At 40.4% G+C, this 11,811-nt stretch overlaps 1 long non-coding RNA gene across 1 annotated transcript; it reads left to right on the top strand.

Moving 5' to 3' along the window:
- LOC110395145 lies at window positions 310-9,394 on the top strand. The gene is made up of 2 exons (XR_002436190.1): window positions 310-455; window positions 7,692-9,394. It is a non-coding gene; the product is annotated as an uncharacterized LOC110395145 (long non-coding RNA).

The following is an 11,811-nucleotide window of genomic DNA, read 5'->3' as shown; positions in this document are numbered from 1 at the left end:
GCAGCTAGTGCTGAATTGCTGGGAGCTGCCTTAGTGGGGTGCCCCATCCTGTCCTCTGCATGGCCTGTGCCATGTGCAACATGTGAGGCTTTTAGGGAGGAAGGAGAAAGCTTAGAATCATAGAATGGCTTGGGGCTAGAGGGCACCTCAGAAATCATCTAGTTCTAACTCCTTTGAGGAGTTTGTTCCTTCCCAAGGGCACCACACAATGAGGCAATACACAGCTCTGCAGGTGGTGAGATGGCATATGGGAAATAAAGTCATGGCCTGAACCAGAGACTGAGCTCCTGGTGAAGGGGTGTAGCCAGCCCTGGGAGCAATTCACCTGTGCAACCAGAATGGGTAGAGCCAGGCTCCCTAACCTCATTTAAGGGCTGGCTGCAATGAGGGAAGATTGTCTGCTTAGAGAGCCTCTTGATTGGAACATTTGGGGAGCCCTGATCCCTGGGAAGGTGGTAAGCAATTCCTTCTTTATTGCCAAATTGTGACCTCTATCTTTTATGGATGATCCTAAACTAGTTTAAAGTAGCTATATCTGTTGTTGCCTTTCTCTACATATGGTTCCTTGGCTTATTTCCTAGTACGCATCCCCATGGTACCTCCTGGCTGGATGCACACAACAAAGCAATATGCAAAGTCAAGAAAGTAGTTTTCTGGGTGCTGCCACAATGCTTTGAGACACAGGTGAAGGCACAGTGTTTAGCATTTTTGCCAATCATATTGGTAATCCCCCCATTTCAGGGGGAAAGGGAAAGTATATTTTTTCTGCTCTCCCAAAAAACTTGTACTGGGCTAAGGTGAAATTTAATAATCTCACACAGAGCAATTAGTTGAATTCTAATAATACATTTAAATATAGTAAAGATTGAGATCCTTTTGTCAATAAAGAAATCAAATTTTTAAAAGTTCAGTCTACACCTGAGGGAATGTCTCCTGACAAAGCCCCTCCAAATGAGCAGGATGCTATGCCTGAGGCTTTGCACCGCAAGCCTCCGCCAGGCAGCAGACAGCTGCTCTCCTGCTTCCCCTCCATCCTCCTGGACACATAGTAAAGTCAGCAAGTGGATGCACAGCTATTGCTGGTGGTGTGTCCTCATTTCGGTTCTGTGGGCACATCTGGCAGTGTCATGCTCCACCACCACTAAGTGGTAGCATATAAATGGGTGAGAGGCAAATGGAAAATATTAACTAATATGAAACTCCATCTTGTGTTAAGATAGTTTTAAAGGAACAGCTATTACCATTTTAACTAGAAGAAAATGCATACTATTATTAGTATCTAGTAGGAAATTGTAAATAGTTCATCACTGGGAATATGCTATGCCTATTGATTTTATATAGTATCAGTGAATGAAGTTGTAACTCTGAGCTGTTTTAACAAGATGTAACCCCATTTTTCAAGGTGTTTACTTTCAAGAGGCTTCTTTAATCCTTTTCATACATTTAGAGAATATGGGATATTTTACTTTCTTTAGTTCACTTTCATGTTACAAAAGACCCAATATATTTGTCATTTTACAAACAGCATGATGCACGAGGGCTCCGTGAACCCATCCAGTATATGGCATCCATGTTAGCTCTTTTGTTGCACTAGCATATTCTGAACAGAAACCTTGCAAAATATGAAGTTCAGAGCCAGCCTGTCCAGTCTTGTTAGCCTGATGCCACAATCAGAACAGAACAGCGAGGGTTTTCCATGCAAGTAAGTTGCTTCCAAAATTCAACATAACATCAGTGCCACTTAGCTTCTGCCTTGCTATCAGCTGTGTGGTTTCACTGGATCCAACAAACTGAAACTACGAATGGTTGTAATTTAGCGAATGGTAAAGAAATTACTTAAGGAGAAGTTTGTCAAGGAATTGCTCTGGAATTCTATGTCTGGCTTTGGGAGAGTCACGCAGTTAAATAAATCACTGAACAGAAGAGGAAATGCATCTCAGCTGACTGTACATCTAAGTAGTGTAGTGCTCTATACACGGGTGCTTGCTTCCCTTTCAATTGTCAGTTAAAACTATTCTAAAGTAGCTGTTTTCCTGCTAAAGAGAACAACATTGGAGTACAATGACTGCTTCTAGTAATATATCTAATTCACACTTTAAAGCATTGACAAAGATTAACTATACCATCTTCAGAACTTCCCTTCACTCGTAGACAAAGTAATTTCAAATATTTCCTAGACCTTCAAGGCAGAGTTTTTATGTGTTTTGGTAAGACTTCAGGATCTCAATAAGCAACTCGGACAGGTTTTTATAAAACACTGTGTTAAGATATGGGATTCAGCTGCTTCTCCTGAACCTGGAGATATTTTAAAGCAAACTGAGATGAAATGCAGCTGCCTTGTGTAATGTTTGGCCTGCCTAGACAGCAAGCGAGTATTACTCTTGTAATACCCATGAAACCAAGGTAGAGACCTCTCCTGTCAAGAGTGTATCTATGTAACACCATTATTTTGGAGATAAAATTTCTGCTGTGTGAAGGCAGCTAGGCCTGTTTAATCACGCTGTGAAGGGGACAGCTCCATACATGTGTGCCTGCAGTGGATGTTAGACCCATATCCTTGATAAGCACTTGGTCTTGTGCAACATTTTTAAGACAATGGTACCTGCTTTGCTGCAGAATACCATCTCTGGTTCACAGTGAAAACACCTTGTTTGGATACCTTTGAGAGAAAATAAGCCCTGTGATAGGACAGCAGGCCAGGGCAGCTGAAGGAAGGTGACATCCAGCCTGGTGCTGGAGGCAGGGTCTGCTGCTCCCCTCTGTGGATTCAGGACTGGATTATCTCTCAGCAGACCATTGCCTAAGGTATTTAATGCTAGGATAACAAGAAGAACACTTCTTTCAGTTTTTCAAACATTTACATCTCCTCCAGCCCACACATAAATGGAGTGAGAACGATGCTCTCACTGACTGAGGCATAAACCATTTTCACTCATTTGTGTTTTGTCTCAATGAATCTTCTGCTATTTTAAACAGCAAGGAGGACAGAAGTACCTGTCCCAAGGATAACTACATAACATACCTGCATCAGAAGAGGGACTTCTATTTAGTTGGTTTATAGAAGAAAAAGAACCCTGTGGCAAACAATAGAATTATAAAGCTATTATCTGGAATTATTCTGTGACAATAAACCAATGACTGCATCCCTTAGTTCCATTTTCAGCCTCTCTAAACTCCTTCGTATCCCTTAATTGGTTTGATTATCCCATTGATTGCTGCAGCTTGGAGGGGTCAGCAGGGTCACAGAGAAGCAGTTTCCTCTGCCATTTGCCCAGTTGCCACTCACTGTATAATGAGCCTTCTGTTACCTTTTTAAATGCAGCTTACTCTTTTTTAACATTTGAAAGGAAGTACCAAGAATCTGCACTGAGCACACATGGAACTCCATATCTGCTAAATGCTAGGTTTTAAAACAACAAAATATTGCAGACTCTATCGTACCCATTTTAGCGTGGCTGAGTCTTACTTCCACATCTCAATATTTATGTCCAGAAAAGAGAAGGAAATAAGGAGCAGTTATTCAGAACTCAGTCGCTTGAATTTCTGATCACAGTGGAAAAATGATGGTGTCCCTCCCACCATTGCCATTATCCATAAGGATTATTAATAGACATTAGGAGGGTCTCTCAACTATAGCAGAGTTAATGGATGCCATTCTAATGCTGTCCATCACAACAAATTATAATAATTTAGAGCATGTCCATAGAGAGGCAGGGACAAAGCAGAGATTAGTAATTGAAATAGCACAGTGGCACTTAAAACTCTTGTGGTTAGCAGCTGCTTGCAAATTGTTAGAAATGGATATTTACATAAACAAGGGCTTTCCTGTAGGGAGACATGCATGCAGTGCAGGTTTGTTCCTGTTAATTTCTAGTTTCTAGGCATCCCCAAACAGGGACATTCAGCTGCATCTCAATATTTACTACTTCTTCCCATAAAGAGCTGCTTCACAGCATTTGTATGACTGGGTCTTCCCTTAAAACAAAGGAGTTAAACTACCCTGGGCAATAAACTATGTTCTTAACTTGTATGAGAAACTGAAGGTCTGCACTTGAATTACACCTTTTTGAAAGATTTTCCTTGGGTATTCTGAGATTGAAATCCCCCTCTCTGATTGCCTTCCTTACCAGAGGACATGATGAGGGCTAGCCTTGCCAGATAAGGGCTTATCACTGGCAGGTTTTATTTTCCGATTGCTCTAAGTATTTTCCAGACAGAAATAAAACAAATACAGAGTAAGTATTATTTTGTTCTCATAACATGTATCCTAGGTAGGAAGGCTTTGCTTATAGACTGAGAAATATCACCCATAAGGTTCTTAACAAAAGCCAGTTTTCAGTGTCTGCTGACATTGAAAGACAAGGTACAATGATGCACTAATAAGGTATCTTTACCATTTTTCCTTAGTAAACCTCTGCATAGGAGGCAAAAAAAAAAAAAGAGAACTTTTCTATGAGAGAAGAAATCTATCTGTAGGAATAGAACACCACCAATTAAGTTATCAGATACAACAATGTGCAGTGTTAACATACTTGAAATGTTACTTTTTATAGACAAATGACTGTGCCTTGATTGCTGTCTTCAAGTATATGGAGAGGATGAAGATTTCTCACAGCACAAGGTTCATTTTTTCAGTAAATAAAGGCATTTAATCTAAATGCCTTATTACAGACAGGTGATACTGTCTAATAGGGAGAAATTTGAAATGAACATTGTCAACTTGACAAAGTATGTATCCTTCATTTAATGAGGCAGTAAATGGTTCAAATTAATGCATTAGAAATGTACTGATTTCTCCATCTAGAGAACATCCACTTGATGTTTTAAGACTGCGTGATTTTCTAAAAAAAAAATTAAAAAATCTCCTGCTTTTAATAATACCAAAAATCGATATTTGTTAATGTGGAATTGCTTTTACATGTGGACTTTGACAAGTTTTGCAGGAAAAGCCTGGAGAATGAAGTGCAAGGAAGGGGAAATAACAGAATAAACACTGAACTGGTTAATCAGTTTATTTAGAAATTCAGTAAAGAAGTTAATTAAAAATGTATAGATATATATCTTTTTTCCTTCTTGTATATTGCCAAAGTTTTAGAAAAATTCCATGGGGAAAAAAAATGCATGGAGTAAGGACATTATTTAAGCATGCTGAAAACAGAGCATTTGGACCACTCCTTGCATTATACCTTCTTTCAGCTGTGGAAGATACTAGATAGTGTTCATGTGTGCATCTGTTTTCCCTCTTTCTATTCTGCCAGTATGTCCGTAGACAGAAGTTTGAAAATTTAAGGTTGTAAAAGTACATATCTTCCAGGATCTTTCCCAGCACAGAGGTGAGACTGATCAGCAGTTCTCTGGGTCATCCTTTCTATCCTTCTTGATGTTGCCTTTTTTCCAGCCATCAGGGACTTCACCTGACTGTCATGATTTTACAAATAACATCAAGAGTGGCTTGGCAACTACATCAGCGAATTCCTTAATGACTCTGTTATGCATCTCATTGTGACCCATAGACTTGTGGATGTTCAGGTTCCTCAGATGATCATGAACCTGATCTTCACTTACAGCAGGAGGGACATTGCTCCCCTCAGTTCCCACCTTCCAAGCCATTTGCTCAAGGGCTGTCTGTAGAGCAGTCACCAGTGAAGACTGAGGCAAAAAAGTTATTGAGTATTTCAGTCTTCTCCTTGTCCATTGTTACTAGCTTGCCCGTGTTGCTCACTAGGGAGGAGGGTATGCCTTCCTGGTCTTTCCTCTTCCAGTTGATATATCTATAGATAAACTTTTCTTATTCTTTGCTCCCCTTGCCAAGTCCAGTTCCAGGTGGGCCTTGGCCTTTCTGACCCCCTCCCTATACAGCCTAGCAGCATCCATATACTCCTCCCAGGTTACCTGTCCCTTCTTCTACTGCCTGTGCATTTTCTTCTTGCTCTCCAGTTTAACCAGCAGATCCTGGTTCTACCATGCTTGTCACTTGCCTTCCTTTCCCAACTCCCTACACCTGTGATTCTTTGATTCTAAAGTTTGCAGCTACGTTATGCAGGAAGTCATAAACAAAGGAACACAATGGTCCATCTCTGCCTATGAAATGCATAATTCTATTAGCAATCTGCCAGCTAGTCGGAAATATCAATTTGCTGGAAGCTTCTTCACAGTGGTCTGAGGGATTCTGACACACATTTCATCCATTTTAATTCCCTTGCATAACTTTGCAAAGCTTTGATTAAAATTCTTTTCTTGAAACACCAGTATTTTGGGCCACACATCATTTCAGTTTGATCTCAGCTGACAATGATTACATTATGGAAAACTCAGAACAATAGCTATCACTTTGGGATTTTGTCTTGGGTACCACACCACTATTGAAACCTGCACATGCTAAGAGACTTCTGCTGCCCACATTGCAGCCTGGCAGCTGGGTGTAACAGCTCTGTTTTCCTGACACAGAAACAACCCTTATTCGCTCTTCGCAGCTTCTGACAGAGGGAATCAACTGTGCTGATACGATCCTTTATTTTCTTTTCCTATTCAGTGATATTCCAGTCTTAAGTGATAAAGTGCAAGTCATTACTCTGCTTTTTGATTCATCTTATATCTTTCTGTTCCCTATCATTGATTAATGATTCTCATAGACTTTTGCCTTTTACTTTTTTCCTCATTCTTTATATTTTCTGATGCACACAGATGTGTATGATAAAGACTCATCAATGTCAGCGTCGCTCTACATGTATTTCTTTCCCAAAGATCTCTCTTTATGCTGGCTGTAATTTGTATAGCCAAAAAATTTAAAACCTAGGATTTAAGGGGCTGGGGACTTGGAAGGTTTGTTTTCTTGGTGAAGCAGTATCTAATAGCTGACAGACATGGATGCTGGGGAGACTGAGGGAATGGGCTGCAGAATGTGGCCATGCTCACATGTGAGCAAAGAGCAGCTCTGGCTGCTGCTGGCACAGACAGCTGGTGGCTCAGGTGTGATTGTGCCAAGTGTTTCTTGTGTCCCAGTGTGTGCACATGTCTGAAGCAGCAGGGCAGCCCTAGCCATGGAAGCATTGCAAGGCCCTTCTTCTCCCACCAGCCAGCAAGATGGATCCTTGTCACCCTGGGCAGGCCTGCCTGCCTGCAGAGCCAGAGAAAACATCATTTGTCTTCCATGTGATTTGCATGCACAGGTACACCCTGGCAAACTGAAGATAGACGTTCAGATCTGCCTGTGCTCAATTTCTGTTACTTGGAGAGTCGTGGTAGCATATTTTTTTTTTCCTTTGTACAACCAGAGCATGGTCACATCCAACAGATCTCCTGGATTCAGCCTAATTCTTGTCAAGCAACTCCAGTATCTCTGCACTACACTCCCCAGAACTCCACACTCTTCATTTGTATAATGAAGAGTTAACAATACAAGAATTTCCCATAAGGATGATGTTCCAGTTCCTTTGAGACTGCAATCTGGCTGATTCTGTTTAAAAGAAAGAAACAAATAGAACAGTGAAAGATTTTGTGCTGTCTTTACTACTTTAATGCAGCAGGAATGTTAATGAATAAGAAAACAAATCTCAAAGTCAAAAGCACTTATTGCTATTATATGGTCAATGCTATTACCATTCACAGTATTTCTAGCAAGAATGTGCTTGACCTGATACTGCAGGAGGGATGTAAATGTTCTCAAAACCTGTGAAACTCTATCCCTACAGTGTTCAGAAGAGGACAAGACACCCTACCGTCAGGGTACAGGGTAGCATCCTCACACTGGATGGAGTTAGGAACCTCGTCAGAACCAGAATATGTCTCAGGAAGCAGGGATGTCATCCAGGAGTAACATGCCAAAGCCTGTCAGAAGTCATGTTGGAAGAATTATAGATTTTTTTTATTTTATTTTTTATTTTTTAGTAGCACTCTGAGCCCAGATGGCTAAGGGAAAAGAAACAAACTTTCACAATAAAGCCCAGGATTTTGGTGTTAAGACATCTGTGGCTTCAGGTAGTTCCTAATGCTGATTTCACTCTTGGAGGTTCCAGACTTTCTCTTTTATTGCAAAAGGCACATTTTGCTGTTTTTAAAAAACAAAACAAACAAAAAAAAAACTTCCACAGTAGCATGGAGCAAGAGCCTGAAGAACAGAAAGCCTACATGTGAATTGAATCCATGATCCTGAGATTGAGTTCTCATCTGGAAGTAAATTAACATAGTCAGGAAGACCGGTGTCTGCCATATTTATGAAGGAGAAAGGAGAGATAAACATCTAATCAGAAGACAGGTATCTTGACTCTTTTATATAATGTCCCCAGAGATCATCTGTGGAACCTGGAAATACCTATTTGTTTCTATGCCACAATAGAACAGCTGCGATATGTAACTGCCACTGTTAAGTTTCTCAAATGTTAATCAGGGGAATCTTGGGATTCATAGGACTCTGAGGAACAACCACTTCTCATATTGTGAGACAGTGGATTGACTGTAACTTGTTTCCTTCATGCCTTCTGTTGTTGTGGCTGAAGATTAGATAGGGAGATCTGAAATCCATGATTGAGCAGTTAAAGCTTTAAAGCTCAACAAAGCCAAAAATTCAAAATCACCGCCATTGCTTTTCTTTAAACCCAAGCAGGCTGCCAGTTCCTACAGAGAAGGAGAATCAGAGATGGGAGAATTACCAAGCTCAAAGATAGAAGACAGCCACGAAGCACTGAGCCTAATTCACGGTGCATGTGTAGGTCCTGCGTGGAAAACAGGGAGCTAGCCAGCTTGTAGGAGAGACTTTAGGTATCTGACTGTATAAAATTAACACAGGTTTCTGCTGAAGTTTTCCTGTGCTTTGTCCAGTTCTTTGGTAACTGTTCCCATGTTTAGCAGTTGTATAAAGTACCCTGTGTATTTCCTTCCAATGAAAAGAGATGTTTGTTTAACTCTTTGAGGGTGGTGGTGCTGTAGCAAAAATCACCATCTGATTCAAAGTACTGGGCCTACTCTGCCCAAAGCTGCCCCAAAAAAGAAAAAACTGTTTCCAATATAGAACACTTTTGCTCTGTGTGGGAAAGTTAATGTTTCCACGTGTGTCTTTTTTTCCTCTCCTTCCTTCCTACAATCAGGAATGGTTTGGGTTGACCATTTCTGGTTGTCTCCATTCTCCTTCCTTGAGCAAGCATTGTACAGCCCACCTCCACCATGTCTGGCTCTTTCCTCCCCGATGCCAGTTACCTCTGCTCCAGTACAGATCACTCAAACCATGGCATTGCTCAACCAGGGACAGTAAGAGTGACCCAGTGCAGAGGAGCTGCTCACGTTCCCCAGTGGATGTGGTCCCAGCTGAACTGAACTGGAAGGCCTGATTTTTCTGGATTTTGAGGAAACACTCATCAGAGGAAGCCATATTTTGAAAGTAAAGTGTAATGATTAACCTCTCAGCTCTAGTAAGCATCCCAGTAGATAACCCAGTAAGTGAGTCAAGGCCTTAAGATGGACCATGGAAGATGATGGAAGTGCTGGGACTGATGTCTTCTGCCCTATGTGTGAGGGGCCATATCTTCTCAAGTAACTTTCAAAAGAGGTGTCAAAAATTTTGATCTGTAAGCAACTTGCCACATCAGTGGAAGAGGAAAAAAACATAGTGTAAAGACAAAGGTTTGTGGGAGGAGAGAATACTTCGTGGTATAAAAAGAAAGGCTCTCAGAATACTTGATGTCTTTGAATTGCAACGGCCGTGAGAAGATACCATCAGAGAATTGAGCAGATTGCTACCACAGTCCATAAATAAATTTCGTTTCTGGTGGTCTTCCAAAGCTGAAACACACTGTAGGCTATTGCTTCAGGCCACATTTGCTGTGGGACCACTCTGTCCAAGCACGACGCATGGGCCATAGACCAATCCTGGATGGCCTGGCAAAGTAAAGTACAGAGTGGCAAGCTGAGAAAGCAAACACGGGCATAAATGTGGATTCAAACATTCATGTATTTAATGGCTGGATACAACCCAAAACAGCTGAGATGTGATCCCAGTAGAACTGGGATGGAGAGCTAGATTTTTTTGAAAATAAATAAAAAAAATCCAGATAATTTTTTTTTTCAGGTCTTCACTTCTGGAGTGGCATTAGAAAAATTACATTTACAAAATGCTCATATTAACTGATTTGTGTCTGGAACTTCAACAGCAGAAAGAGTTCATTTCTGAGTCTGCGGTTTTCTGTGAATCTTCACAGCATTTCCAGTAATCTGCTTTTGATCTGTTATTTCCATCCATTTCCTTTCAATGACAAAATTACAGTGTTTTTCCTCCTTGTTCTTTCACTAGAGCATGAAAGAAAGTAAAAAAATATTAGTATATATCTCCATGGTTGTATATGTGGTTATTTTCTTGCACTTTCACCAAAAGTCACTGTACAAAGCAAAATAACCTACACAGTGTATAACTACAAAAAATGGTTTGAAATGGCATGCTTCTATTACATTCATATTTCAAAAATATTCATTCATTTCATTGTATGATTAACAGCATTGGTCTTTTTGTTGTGTCCCTTCTCCTGAAAGAAAGCCAAGTAATGACAAAGTCATGTGAAGCAAAAAATGTTTCGGGGTTAAACAAAATGTTGGGAAGAAGTACTCAAATATTCAGTAATTACTTGCTGGAATAAAAATCATTGTGCAAGAATTTTCAATTCCAAGCTTCCTGCCCATGGCAGGGTGGTTGGAGCTCAATGGTCTTTAAGGTCTCTTCTATCCTAAGCCATTCTATGAGTCTATGATTCCTGTGTCCAATTAATATATTAACAGCATTAGTGATGTCTGTTATTTCTAGTAGAAAGTTGATGTTCTTGGTTTACTCATCAATTCAGTAGTCAACTGATATCAGGTATGTCCTCCAGTGACTAATTCCTTCTTTGTAGGGTTTACAAGATGGGCTTGATGACCTGATATGATTCTCTACCTTATACTAGGCTGATTGTAAAGTGAAGAAGTCTTGCTGAATGAGTCAGCAAAGTATCTATCACTTTTAAGTAATCATTTAGTCTCTTAGGTGGCTGATGTGATTGTACATTGAAGAACACATGTAGGACATGATTTACTGGAATGCTTAGGGAAACGGTACCAAATACATTTTAATACATTCATTTATTTGCATATATTAATATATATTCATAGGGTGGCTGGGGTGAATCATTGCTTGAACGCTTTCATTTTAGTAGATTTGATTCTAAGAAGGGGTAAAGAATTTAGTAATTGCCCTTCTTCCTCAATGGCACTTGTGAATTGTAATTTGCCGCTGCAAGTCAGACACAAAACATCAGAAGATATACCTCAAAGAACATTGAATATTCCCTCCTGAATCCATCAGTGCTGTGGGATAAATGATGGCCTGTGTAATAGTAAGACACCACAGGCAATTGCTTCCTTCTCATGATGACATTAGCAGAGAGCCTTGTCCAAATGCTGGATGCCTCCACTTAGCCACTTCCTGCAATCATCTCTGTCTTGCCCAGCCTGCCTTTCTGTAACAGCTTTTAAGGAACAGTACACAAGTCTGTGTTGCTGTTAATCACCTCTGGCTGGCCAAGAGACTGCAGACCTTGCAGCATTCATCCATGACTCTGTCTCCACCAGGTTTGTCTACTATAGTATAAGTCATTTGCTGAGCAGCGCTGCTGATGGAGGGAACAACAGATGCCTTCTTGCAAGGTTACCTCAAATAGGTAGGCTTTTTTTCACTTATTTCTCGTGTATATTTACACTGCAAAGTACAATTAATTTCCTTCTCTACAAAGAAAAGTGATATAGCGAGATCTGGCATTGCATTATTTCTGTGCTATCTCTGCCTTTCCATGC

This window comes from Numida meleagris, chromosome 2 (assembly GCF_002078875.1).
Source record: "Numida meleagris isolate 19003 breed g44 Domestic line chromosome 2, NumMel1.0, whole genome shotgun sequence".
Lineage (NCBI taxonomy): Eukaryota > Metazoa > Chordata > Aves > Galliformes > Numididae > Numida > Numida meleagris.
The sequence above is the reverse complement of the archived record's forward strand: the minus strand, read 5'-3'. Positions and strand labels throughout refer to the sequence as shown.